General features: G+C 38.6%; 1 long non-coding RNA gene across 2 annotated transcripts in view; it reads right to left on the bottom strand.

The window, feature by feature from the left end:
• The window catches only part of LOC107311125 (uncharacterized), a 43,533-nt gene extending 29,775 nt beyond the window's left edge, over window positions 1-13,758 (bottom strand). The window contains exons 1-2 of one of the 2 annotated variants that reach the window (XR_004306727.2): window positions 13,465-13,758; window positions 9,382-9,502 (exon numbers count right to left, since the gene is read on the bottom strand). This is a non-coding gene — a long non-coding RNA (uncharacterized LOC107311125). Of the gene's footprint in view, window positions 1-5,568; window positions 5,937-9,381; window positions 9,503-13,464 lie in introns of those variants that run through there. The other variant, XR_014943872.1, reaches the window with a different exon arrangement.
• Window positions 13,759-14,257: the final 499 nt, after the last annotated feature.

Raw genomic sequence — 14,257 nt, 5'->3', positions numbered from 1 at the left:
TTCCTCTCGTCTGAAACATTCACTGTGCAACAAATTTGTCTGGCCCTTGAAACAGCCATCAATCTGTACCATGTCTGCCACAGCTTATTAGCATCCAGGTAAGCCCTCCTCAAGGCAGAAATGTATGCAGCTTCACAAATCTGATTGGGAAGGCTACTCCAAAGCATTTTATCTTTGACCAACATGGTCTACAAAAGCAGGGTGTTTAATGAACACAGCGCCACTTCATGTGGAAGTTTGAGGAACGTTTTTCGGACAGATGCCTATTGTAGAGGCTGATGGCTTACACAATGGCCTTTTTAAAAGCCTGAAAAGTATGAATTCCCTCTTTATCATTATTAATTTTTTTACAGAGGCTGAAAGTCTGAAAATAGGCTGGTCTTTGAAATAACAGCCTAATGGTACGCTATGAATGCAATGGGCTAAGGACAGTATTTTACTTAAGTACAAAAATCTATTTTTGGCGTAGTATTCCAAAGCTTACTTAATACTTATTTCACTAAAATACCTCTTTAGGCACAGTCCAGATTCTGGCCAATACAAATACTGGCTTCATCTGGAATATTCAGCAAGGTAATTGATAAAAAACATGGCGTAAATAGGTGAAGGGCCCGTTGTCTGACTTCCACCACAAGCTCAGGAGTTATTGTTGTTATAAATAATACTAATTAAGGAAATACAAAGAACCAGATTTCCACTTACTGTGTGGAGAGAGTGTCAAATTCTGGATTTCTGATGGGAAGATACTGTGATTCCAACCAACAGCTACTGCTTATTTAATTTTAGCCATGTGTGTTAAGTATGCTGTGTTTTAAGCTCCAGATTCTTTTCAGTGGAATGGAATGGATGGAAGGGCAGAGATCTGGGATAGGGAGAGTCACAGCCAGTGTAGAGAGAAGCCAGCCTCTCCATGAAGGTGCCTGATAGAAAGGGAAGCCAGGACAGTAGGCCATCTCCCCCACAGCACACAGCAGCTGCCTTGGGCTGCAAAATGGAGGCAGAGAGGGAAAAACAACAGCAAGGAGAGGGAGATGCCAGGAGAAGAAGCTGAGCTCAGTGCAAAATCTAAGTCCCAAAAGGCAGTGGGAAATGAAAAAAGGCTCTGTATTCCTCCAGTGGAAAATATTAGAGCATGTAGGCAGTCTGAAATGCTCTAATTAGACAGGTAGCAGCCATTTCTCTTTTCCTTGCCTTATTTTTTGGTAGGTTGATTTTGGGTTTTTTTTTTTGTTTGTTTGTTTGTTTTTTGTTTGTTTCATTAAAAAAATGAAATAAAATTGGCTGGTTGATGTGATTCAGCTTCTGAACTGGCTTTTCTAGAGGTAACGCTTCCTGTCTGAGGTACTGTTTCTGGCAAGATGGATTTCCTGGCTGAGATTTTCAAAGTCACCTGGGGAACCTATGTGTTCACACATGCACTGTGAATTTAAGCAGAAACGGTCATTTGAACCCTGTGAGCAGATGTGAGATGTGTGTTCTTTTTTTCCCTCTCTTTTCACATACTCTTTACTTGCTGCATCTTTTATCTGTCACTTTGCTGTTTGTTCTTTCTTTCTTTTCATTTTCTGTTTCTACTAAGGCTTCACATTTAACTCTCTACTTTTCTCCTATAACTACCAGCTTATTCTTTGTCTTTGCTTTTCTTTTGTCTCCAAATTCTCTTTTTCCACTCTCACTCCTTTCTATTACAACCAATTGACCCTTATAAAAAACAGCCATATCTTCTGTTCCCAGTGCCACCTGTAAAATATGAGTTCATTGCAATGCACCCTTCCCTGCAGTGAACCTGCATATATCATCCAAGTTGCATGCACAGACACTGATCAACAATACTGCAGAAAAAACCCTTTAAGAGATTCCGTGAGCTGGTGGGGTGGGGAAGGAGAGGCTGAAATACATCTGTTCTTATTGGTTACAAATCATTATCTAAATAAAGTTCAAATACTTTTGAACACTGACACATGGACCAAGCTGCCCCTCAGTGTGCCAGATTTCCTATTGGCATCTTGCATGTGCTGCAAAGACAAATTCGTGCCTTTACTTTGCAGTTTCCAACACCTGCCAGACCATGAATTCTCCAGAGTGCTCTTTCTGACCGCCTTTGTGCAAATGTTGACATTTATATGCACTCTGTTCCTCTGATTTAGAGCTTCCTCTCCTGTTTGTGTGGTAAAATGGGAGGGTACCACCTGAGCATGGGCTATTCCGAGGAAATAAGCTCTGTCTAATACTCTTTCTATCTGAAAAATAATTCGAATTAAGTATCTGAATGCACTTCTTGCTTCATTATCCAGAAGAAAATAGTGCACTGATGTGAGCCATGGCACATGCATTTGGCTACTCAGGTATGACGACTATTTTAAAAGTGTCTAAAAAGCGATAATCACAGATCAGATTTTTATGTGAAAATAGGGGGAAAAAAAAAACAAAAAAACCCAACCCCAACAATTAACATATTGCTGGTTATCCAAGAGATATAATATTTCATTATACAGTTTAGGCTCACACCCAAAGCATGGCACAATCTCTTACTTTAAAATACTTGGGTCCTTTGAAGTCAGGGCTTCTTTTTTGCGGTACTTTGTTAACAAAAAGTCTGCCAATTCTACAGGACAGAATTTATAGCAGCAGGTCAAAAGACAGTTCCTGGAGGAATTCGGCAGCTCTTTGTAGTAAATCAGCAGTCGTGTCTTTGATAAATATCTCCCAAGCCCAGCAGTAACTGGTCCTTGGTGCTGAAAGATGAGTCAGTGGGCTCATATGAGTTGTGTAGTTCAGTGAAAGACATGCAGCAACAAGGCACTGGTGAACAGCTTCTGAAGATGTTATGGTTAGACCAGTGCTCATCAACACTGAACTGAGCAGTGCTGGAAAACAAGAGGAAAGCCTGTTCTGTCACACAAATTCAGATCTGCTGCTCAGGATGAAGTAAGTGTGCAGCATTTTGGAGGATAATAAGGCTCTAACTCAAACGAAGGATATAAAACCTTTTCAGAGGAATGAAGGCCTCTGTAGACCTTCCCACAGTGTTTGTATCATGAACTGCTGTGCTTAGCCTGTTACTTGATAACTGTTGAAATGGAGATCCTAAAAGCACAGAGCAGTTCATGCTGTCCCCAGTTCAGTGTGCTGAGGATTGGTCCAGCAGCTGCAACAGATACAAGCAACCTTATAGGACCACTTGGAGCAAGCTTGTAGGACCGCTGTTCACAAAAGGCTCTTTTTTTATCTTTCATGGTTAGATCTGCCCTGCCAATCAGCTGCACTCAAGCCACTGAGAATATTTTTCGTGGCCTTTAATAGGGACTATGAGGAGTCACCATGGGCATGGCTAGACTACTGGCTGGCTGGGGAGGGCAAGAGTAGAGGATGAAGCTTCTGGGCCAGTTTTCACCAAGAGGAAGCAGCGCTCCCCTGGGAGATGTCACAGCATTTCAACACCATGCAGCTTGTCAGTGCCTCATCATACTAACCTAAGAGCAAATGCTGATGAAGCCACGCATTTCTAGGGGAAATCAGAGCACTGGTGCCCTTGACCCAGCAGCAAGGGTAAAGATTGGGACAACTGTTAATGCACTGGCTCAGGAGCTTCCACCTTTAGAACAGAGTAGAAAAGGATTCCAGAAACTGTGGGAAAGGGAAAATTAATTGGTCTTATTATTCTTCTGGCTGAGATTTATGAGCCTGTCTCATCAAGACTAAATTAGTGGTGTAGACTTAAATGAAAATAGGTGTGAGGAGCAGCTTAATTTGACAGCATGAAAATTTGTCCCGAGCTGGCAAACAAGTCTCTTTCTTTCTTCTACTAGATAATAATAATAATAATAATAACGCAAAAAAAACCAAAAAACAAAATAAAACAAAAAAACCTAGTCCATCTAGTTTAAAGAAGAAGAAAAAAAAAAAAAAAGAAAGAAAGAAAGAAAAAAAAATTAATTCCCATCCAAGACATCGGGAAAGTCAGTCATTGAAAGTCTGGATCAGCTCCCATCCAAGCCATCAGATCGTCATCCAGGTGCTGGAATCACGCTAGGAAAAATATTATTTCATATTCTTTTCTTCCCAACTCAGTATCTGGCCTCTTTCCACCAAGAGAGGGAAGGCCTCCCTCTGAGAGGAATGGCACCAAGCCCTTTCTGTGCTGTTTTAAGGATTGCTTATTATAATTCCTTTCTTTGTGAGATTCTGTATACGTTATCCTAGAAGCAAATACAAGTCCGGTCTGATTCATTAAGGTCTTTCTGAAAATGCAATTGGATTTCTGGTAGTAGAATCAGAGCGCATGAGAATTTCTGTTAATATTTCACTAATTCTGCCCTTATTGCTAAATCAAAACTACTTACATACAAGACCCAGATTCTGGATAAAAGTGACTGTATTCAGGACCAGGCGTTTACAGAGGGAAGTTTCTCCAGAATAATAAATTATCCCAGAAGAGATACAGAGAAATCACTGTTTCTTGAGCAGTAATGTTTAAAAGTTTCCTCTGTGGTTTTGCACTTAACACCCATGATACAGGATGAAGCTGTTTTGTGGTTTGGGGAAGGATAAGTTTTAAAACATGATAAAGGGCCAAGTCTAATGAACTATTAAGACCTGCAGTGTCTCCTGCCTCTTTATATGTACTGTATATTACCAAATACAATATAATAAAAGTTTGTATTCAGGGATTAATGAACACAGACATAAAATGCACTTTACTATATATTCTAAGGCCACTGTAAAGTTGTTTTTTGTTTGTTTGTTTTTTGTTTGTTTGTTTTTTGTTTGTTTGTTTTTTGTTTTTGTTGACATAAAATAATGTAAGCTACCTAAGATTGTAACTTGTTAACTAGACTGTGTGGGTAAACGTAGTACAAATTAACCTAAGTTTTATAGGGAAGAGATCCAATTGTCTGTACTGTGCTGATGCAAGTGAGAAAGAAACCTGATTCACAGTAATTTTGTATTCCAGCTCTGATAAGGAAGCCATAACTTTCATGAAGCTAATCTCAGTGTAAAAGAATGGATGAGCAGGTGGGGAACACAAATGCTATGGATTCTCGAGATCCACACAGTCTCAAAAGATTGTTTCACATGATACCAGTCCTCCCCTCTTGACCCTCACTCCCTCCTGTTCCAACCTTGTGGCTTTTCAATCACATTTATCTACTTTTTAGTATGCCTTTCTCTCCCCTGTTGCTGTGTGAAAGACTCCCACAAACCACATAACAAACTAATTCAGGACTAGGTTTTCTGAAGCTCTGAGTTCCTATTCCTCAAATACACGCCAGATTTTCAGTAGCTTGGGTTTTCAGGTATTGAACTTTTCTGAAAAATTTAACCTTCTTACATATATTTAAATAGGATATGAGATCTTTCCTGGGGTTCCTTAACTAAAACTGATGGCACATAAAGACTACATGCAAATTGCTGTCAAAACAGTGTGCTACCTTGTGCATTTTTTTTCCCCCTCTTCTGGAGTCTATTTCATTCATAACTTACTACTATTTTATTTACTACAAAAATAAGTCAAGATTAACTACAAAAATAAGTCAGAATGATGTAAGTAAATGAGCGATTACCCACCTGACTCTGCCCTGTATGAGGAAAGGCTGAGTAACCTGGGTCTGTGCATCCTGGGGAAAAAAAGACTGAGAGGGGATCTGATAAATGTTTATAAACATCTAAAGAGAGGTGGGAGGCAAATGGATGAGGTCAGGCTCTTCTCAGTGGTGTGCAGCAATAGGATAAGGAGCGATGTCCTAAAAGTGTATCTTCATTAGCAGGGAGTTGGACTCTTTATACCCTGAGGTCCATTCCAAGTCCTGCGATTCTGTGACTAGCTATTTCAGGTCACACAAAATTGGGGGATTTAAAAAACATTTATTCACCAATGATATTATCATATGTCTCTTACCTTTGAAGTACATTTGGGGTCTCATTATGAAGAAATGCTCACTTGTAAGATTAGAAATACAGCCTTTAAAAAAGCAAATTCAGGGACTTCCAGATAATAATTTGAGCACAGGAACTGAAGATTGAATTGTAAGACCCGTGATAAAATCCTAACAACTGGCAGCATTAACAGTGTGAATGTTACTGCAATTAATGAGTTTCAGGAATGCTATTAAGAGAGAATAGTGCCTCTGTGTGCAAAATACTTTTTCCCATAAAACTATAGAGCTTAGCTTTGTATGTAGCTGCCAGCTTGAATTAGTCAGGAACAATTCATGTCAAACTATCCTGATTTCCCACTTTAGTAAAGCAAGAGACTTTGTGGGCAGAAGAGCAACATAAGTACTAATATCTCCACTTCAGAAAGCTTTGCTTTTTTTTATGTTGTCTCAAGTGACATTACTATGAGCAAATTAGGGAAACAAGATAGTTGTTGATCCAAGACAGATGTCTATAGGATTCAAAATTACTGCACAGAATTTGCTGGAAAAACATACTTAAAAAGAAATGAGAAGTGGTCCACTGCCAAAATACAAGGCTGTATGATGTGGCATTTCCTAGCACTCCTCCTCAGCCAGTTTAATATTTTAATTAATAAAATTTCCTGTTACAATTTCAAACAATGGAAAAGCTCAGAGGAGCTGCAGGCACACTGAAGACTAGATATCAGATTGACAAAGTGGTCAAATGGTTTCAAAAACAGAGTAAGCTGCAGTTTAGTATGGACAATGACTCTAAACAAAGTCAGGAATAACCATATGCACAAACTCAAGACAAATAACCAATTCTGCAGAAAAGTCTTTGAGAATAGTAGTGATTTACAAACTGGATATGATACTATGCAAATGGGGTAAAAAAAAGAAAGAAGGAAAGAAAGAAAGAAACATCATGTTACATAGCACAAACATTTTTGTTGGAAAAGTGTAACAGTTCTTCTTCTCTCACTAGTGCTGCCAAAACTGTAAGTGAAGCTCCACTCCCAGTAATCGGTACCACATTTCAAAGAAGAGCTAAACCATAGAAAGAATGAACTAAAGAGAAAATAGAATAGTTTTCGAACGTATACAAGGTAGCACAAGAAAGAATGGTCTCATAATGGCTATAGAGAAAATAATCGTAGGCCAAAATAACAACAGCAGGTATTTACAAGGGCTGCTCCAAAAGTAATGCCTCCCTTTGTATTATGTTGACCCACAACATCAGAGACAGATATTGGTGATAGGGCAGCAAAGACTAAACCTGCCCACCAACATTCCATCACATATTGTTGTCAAGTGACAGATGGCAGCAGAGGGGCACTTTGACACAGTGGTGTCTCACAGGGAACTTTGTATAAAATAAAGTGGTGGAACTGAATTCCTCCATGCAAAAAGCATGGCACCCATTAACATTATTGATGCTTGCTGAACATTATGAAGACCAAAAAGAGGATGTGAGCACAGTGAGGCAGTGGGTGGTGCACTTCAGCAGTGGTGACAGCAACAGCGTGTCACCTCCACAGGTGCAGATGTTTATGAGCACAGTATGCAGGCTGTTGTCCACTGCTAGGAAAACTGCGTAACTAATGTTGGGGAAATGTGTTGAAAAATAGTGTTTTGTAGCTGAGAATTTTCTCTATTAAATAACACTATTTGTGTCTGCTGTAGCTTCCATGGATACAAACAGGAGGCATTACTTCTGAAGCAACCTACATAGATTAGTCTTTAGGACAGATTTCAGTGAATGTAGCAACTTCTACAAGAACAATAAGATAACCAAATGAATATCACTAACTATGAAATGAAACAACACCATCTTGTTGTGTACTGCTGCTTCTGAAAATAATCCAAATAATAATTTCATGCCACATTACATGCAAACAACTTCAGGCATGTAGTGTTTAGTAGCGCTAAACACTACAGCGCTAGTAGCACAGTCCAATGGAGTTTGCAACTTAAAGGGATGCAGAGGTAAAAGTATAAGGTAGAAGGAGGTGTATTTGAGCAATTTTACGTAAGATGAAAAAAAAAAAAAAAAAAAAAAAAAAGCGGAGAGTACCTAGATCATTTTGTTTTCAGCCAGTCACTTTCAGTTATTATTTCACATTGTCTCTATTATGCACAAACTGAAACTGAGTGGTTATTTTTGGAACTGTAATCAGACAGATAAATGAAATTAGTGTAGGTCAATTTAAATTTTATCTACCCTGGTCGATAATTCTATGCTGTTTGGTCTCGTTCAGTGCCTTTTTTGGCATAAATGCCCCAAAAAGATACTCACAAAAAGTTTTAGTTTGTCAGTCATAGGATCTGAAAAATTGTAAAGAAATTCAACTCTGACCTAAGTTTTCCCAAGAAAGACTGATGGATAAATCTGGATATTATTTACATTGTGTTAGACAGCCAACAAAGAAACAAATGTTTCAAGGAACGAAATAATTACATCTTCCTTGAAAGGTCCACAGTCACTTTTCCTTGTTTTTTGTATCACCTTTAGATTGCTACAGTTTCACCTTAGCACACTTAGAAACTAAACAGACTGCAGAAAAGTGGGGATCCCACCAAACTTGCTTGCCCTGCTTAAGAGAAAACTAAAAAACTGACAAGGAAATGAAGAAGTTAACTGAATCTGCTTATTCTAACAATAGCCAAAGGCAAAGAAGATGTACTGATGTTAGATAATACAGTTTCATTTCTCCCTTGTCCTGAAAGGCAATATGTGTTAGAAGTAATGCCCCTTGGCACAAGAGTTTGCTGGAATGTACTGGTTAGCATGGATCAGTGATCTTAAAGCTTTCCAAAGAGGGTGCAAATGTCAGTCCACTGAGTAATGAGCACCAGGGAGGATTTTTCCCAACAGAATCTGTCTAAATAAATACAAAACTACTATCTGTCAGTCTAAAAAGAAGGTCAAAGGCCATTTTTTTTCATCTGATTACTTGTTTGTCAAGCGTACAAAACAATACATAAAAAATAAGGAAATGAGGAAATACCAATGGGGACATGGCAGAGCTTTATGAGATAGGTCAGACTGTGCATAGAACTGTTCCCAAACAGTCATGTGAAAGTCATGAAAATTATCAGCTTTCCCAGAAAGAAAACATCTTTTAACTGTGCTTGGGATATGCAATTGCACCCGCATTTGGACCCAGTGTTTTCAAATAAATATTTGGGGAGGAATTGAGAAGTGAATTCAGTGTATGAATGGCCATTCATTTCTCAAGAACAGTGCATTACTCTAGGAGAAAGATTCTTTTTTATCTTGTGATCTGCAGTGTCCATGCAGGCAGTCTATGAAAAGTGACAAAGACAAGAAGAAATTTTCCACAGATTTAAATACACGATGCTGTACCTTCACTAGATGAATGCCAGAGATCCAGAAGCTGAAAATACTTGAAAGCCATTGCCCTAAGCAGTCATCAAAGCAAATAATCTGCAAGAACTGCAGAAGTTGAGATATACATACCAAGGAACCAGTCCATCTCTCAGTACCTTCAGTTAAAGCTTGGATGATTCCCTCTTTCAAAGCCCGTTGGAGTCAATGTGAGTCATTCAGAAACTTCAATGGATTTTGGACCTGACTGTAGCTGAATAACAAAGTTTATTTAAATATAAAATTTTAATTTATTTGCAAATGATTCGTGTACAAGAAGGGAACTAATTTAATCAAATACATATTTTGCTATAAATAATTGTCCCTAAATCCAGTGCTTAACTGATTTCCCTCAAAACTTCTGTATAATATCTGCAAACCTAAACTGTAATCTAAATGGAGTAAAACTGAATTCCTGCATTCCATGGAGTTCTTTTTGAAGGTTTTATACGCTATATATACACACTATATTCATATTTAAAACAGCTGTTTAACATATGAGGATTTTACTACTTAGTCTACTTCTACCATTTTTCCATTAATAAATTCTCCATATATATAGGCTTACGAACAGACTAAAACTGACCCAAATGTTCTAAATACACAGTCAGTTCATTAATAAAAGATAATAAAGCAAGGGAAAATGTACAATTTTTCTATTCATGCTTGCTGAAAATATACAAGAGAAACAGACTGATATCATCCAAGTTCACAGACCACAGGAATAAAACCATGTAAGCCTTCATCTACCAAAGAAAATTAAAAACAAAACAAAACAAGAAAACCAAAAACAAAAAACAAACAAAAAAAATAACAAAACAGCCATGTGTTTAGAAAAAAAGAAAAAAACTTCAAGAAAATTCCAGAAGAAAATGATTAGAAACACATCTTTTCCTGGCTCTGGTCTTGCTCCATTCTCAGTGTCAGGTAATGCAGGTATATTTCCTAAAACAAAAGTACACTGTGATATTTTCAAAGGTACTTCAAGATCACCTTGGCTGAAACCAGCTGAATGATGTTGCAATTCAAATGTATTAAAACTAAGGCACCAAAAGCTACTGCTCTTTTAGGAAACTTTGGGTCATAAAAATGCCAGCTTTCAGATTCATTGTTAATACTGAGCCTAAAAACCAAACTTTACACAGTTCAGAGAGCCTGCAAGCATCGCTGCCAGCTCAGACATGCTCACCCTTTTACATGGAATCAATGGCAAACTGTGCCACAGGTCTGCTCCGGGTGGAGATGACAAACAGATGAGTTCCCACACTTGTATTCACTTGGGTTCTTTTGGGCAATTTTAGATGAATTCAGAGGTCACTGGAAAGTGAACTCTGACAGGACAAAATGCTTAAATTACAAGGAAAAAAGCAAACAAACTTGACCTCTATGCTTCATGATGGCTCTGACAAACACAAAATTAAAAAATAAGAGAGTAAAATAGAGGAAATTGTTGAAGGTTTGACAGGAAAAAAGGTGACATTGTGCAACATGGTATGATATCACTCCATGCAACAGAGATTAAAATCCACAGTATCCTTCAGGTTTCTCCTCTCCCCCTAAAAATTCATGGGCTGGGGACAAGTGTGGTGCACACTAAGCATTCCAATTGCTTTTGAAAGGAGCATTTTGCTAGTGGAAAATGTGCCGTCTCTTTGATTGCAAATGTAGTTGATTGTGAGGAGAATGAAAGGATGACCTATGACATGACCCGCTAACACAATAAGGTCATTTTTTTTTTCCACTCCTCACACAAAAGATAAGAGGATGACTGCTTACAAAGTGTTCTGGCAAATAGACAAATTAGGACTGCCTGGACTCCTGCTCCACTCAGGCAAGTTATTCTAAGTAAAGATAAGTGAAAGTTTGAAATGTTTTGAGGAGGAGGCAGGCTGCAAGCTTTCATTCCTTCCCCAAATGGATGGGTTGTGAAGGAGCAGAGCAGGGCAAAAAATGGTTTGCCCAGGAGTCTCAGATTTCAGACATGATGTTTCTGTAACTGAGTGGTGAGAGGAGGACAGGGTGGCTGTGTGGGTGCAAAGACGATCTGAGCTCAAGACAGCAACCATCGGTTTGACTCCCAGGTTGACCATTTTTTTTCTGTGAGGCACGACACCAGGAAAGACAAGCAGGCAACACCCTCCTCTCAGATGCCCAGATGCAAGCCACGTCCAAGTTTCACACAACCACAACACCATAGCACTACGTTCAAATAATGCCTGCCTTTCCAGGATAACTCTGGCATCAGAAAATTCAGTTATAGCTTCCAGATTCAAGCTTGCATCTCTCCAGACAGGTCAATACATGGGCAAGGTTCTATACATACATGTCTACATATATAAACCTACTCTTGATCTACTCTCAGACCAATGTTTCAAGCACTGCAGGAGATGAGGATAATACTTTCATAACTTGGTGGTGTGATATGAGATAAAATAGTCTGTGAGTGAAAGTGTTCAGATAGGACTCTGTTGCTCACTTATATACAAGCCTCGAAAAATTAGTGTCACTTTTCAGTGGAGCCTTCCATACGGCAATGGATGGGTGAAAGTTCCCTTGTTCCAACAACAGCAACTAGCCAACGTCATAAAGCTCAATCATTTTAGCACAGGGTTGCTTTGAAATTTGAATTTTGAACGCTAACAATCAACATAGAATTCCTAAGTATGAACTCAAACCAAAACCAAAACAAAGATTTTTTGTGAAACCCAGGAAGCCTGGAACAGCAGCTTTTTAAGCAGTGCTGCAAACAAAGCTGCAGAAAACCACAGAAAACCCCAAATAGCAACACACACCCCCACCCCCAAATAAATAAATAAATAAATAAAATTAAACAGATGGAGAATGTCATTTTCTAGAATTGCTTAATAATCTGGCCTACAAAACTGGCAGGTTCTCTAATTTCTGTTTGATCTGCTTCATAAATATACGTTATTCTTATAATTCCAACTAAAGTTTATCCATCACACACCTGGTACCAGCTGCAAATCTAGCAACTATCCCATGAAAAGTGGAATCTTAATCACCCACCATAGGGTGACAGGTCAGATATATGTTTTCAACACATTCATGAAATGCTATCAAATGTGGTGAAATGTGATTTCACCTCACAAACATTTTTTAATGGAAATGGAATATTCTTGGGAAATTCTGGAAGACTTACATAAAGAGAAATGTATCCCAGCATCACCCTGTTGAACCAGATTTGCACCATCTGACAGAATGTCGCTGTCAGTTCATTTGGGCTCTGGTCCAAAGGAATCTCCAGGCAAGAACTTGACTCTAAACATGGCAGCAATCTCATCCAAGGATTCATATGCTTTAAATGAAACTTCGGTGCTTCAAAGAGGCTGAAGTTACATTAACAGATAAGCGAGAGGTAAACCTGAGCTAACTCTTGCATAAAGTTCAGACATAGATCTTTTAAGTATTTTTCTCCATAATTGAAATGAATGTATAAATGAACCTCTTAGTCCTGACAAAACCAAATAGGTGACATGAAATAAGCAATGAGAGTGAATCTGGCCCCACACAATGCACACAGTTCTCATTCTCTTTTGGTGGAATCTGTGGGAAAATTCAGTCCTATGTATCTGTCAAGCCAAATCTTCATCTGTGGCCAGAACAATGAAGATAGAGAATCTGGAGATCATTTCCCTCAACACTGTCTTGGACACGCTGATATTATTATGATGTTGTAGAGTATCCATACCTCCTATGTCATGATTATATTGCTAAAATATGTGGGCATATCTGCACAGTGATTCACCATTAGGTTAAAATGAGTAAAGTCAAATAGAAACTTTTATTGCTCCTTGTTTTAGAATATAACAGAAAATACTTGACATCTGGTCTCTTTTAATGGCATCTGGAGTTGTGTCTAAGCAGATACTACAAAATCAGTTTCTTCAATTGCATCTGAATTTCAGCATGAGCTATTTCAGCAGATACACAAACTCTTCATTTTAGAGCTAGTTAAACTTACAAGGAAAGAAGGATCACTCTCTAAGGCTCCTTTGGTTAAAATCAGCATCTGTACATTGTACTCTTTGATCTCTGAACAACAAAGAGAAACCTCAACTCAGAGGCAGGATGAGGTAGAGAAGCTGAAGAAAGAAAATATTCTTTGAACAGAACCATCAACTGTCATTCAACACACAGGCAGGACACTTCTGTTACCTTTTTGGATTGCGGACTTGTTTTGATTTCCAGCTTGCTTTTGCTTTTCTTTCAGGAAGAAGAAAGATTTGCCAGTAGCTCCTGAAATATTTCAGCATTTCACTTTTCTACTGCCTGTACTCAGCATTATCTTCTAATCTGCAGCAATCAAATACAAGAGCAATCAAATAGGATTACCAGGAGCAGTGGCACTGCTTCTGATGGATGCAGAATTACAGATATTAGGGTTAACAGGAACAGAGACTGTACAGGTTTAACAGATCTAACAACTGGGACGTGGTCACGGGCTTATACTCAGACACTTTGGTTGCCTTCTGTGTAACTAGTTACATGGAATATGTGAATCAACATTCACAAAATCTGACTCATAAAGAGTACTCAGGGAGACTGGGTAGCTAATTCCAGCTCTGCAGTGACTGATTCATAGCTCAGCAACCAACAGTCAGATGCAGTTTTGGATTCACATTGAGTTTTCTCTGTTTTGGCCCCTTGAAGGGACAGAGAACTATATGGTTACCAACTATCAGCTGTCCTGTAGTATATATGCTGTCAAGCTGGTAGACTTGGAGGCAAAACGACTCATAGAGTTTTAATCTACTTTATATCAGTTTACAACTGGAATAGACGACAGCAGATACAGCCAGTAACCAACTGTTACTGCAGTTCTGCTGCCAGGCAGTAACTTATTAAATTGCTATAACTCAGCTGTCTATCTGAACTCTAGCACATTCGGTTAATGAATACTCGTTAATTATTGTTAACCATGCTGAGATTTCTATTAGAACCATGCGAT

This window comes from Coturnix japonica, chromosome 3 (genome assembly GCF_054131305.1).
Source record: "Coturnix japonica strain WE chromosome 3, WE-NBRP24, whole genome shotgun sequence".
NCBI lineage: Eukaryota > Metazoa > Chordata > Aves > Galliformes > Phasianidae > Coturnix > Coturnix japonica.
The sequence above is the reverse complement of the archived record's forward strand: the minus strand, read 5'-3'. Positions and strand labels throughout refer to the sequence as shown.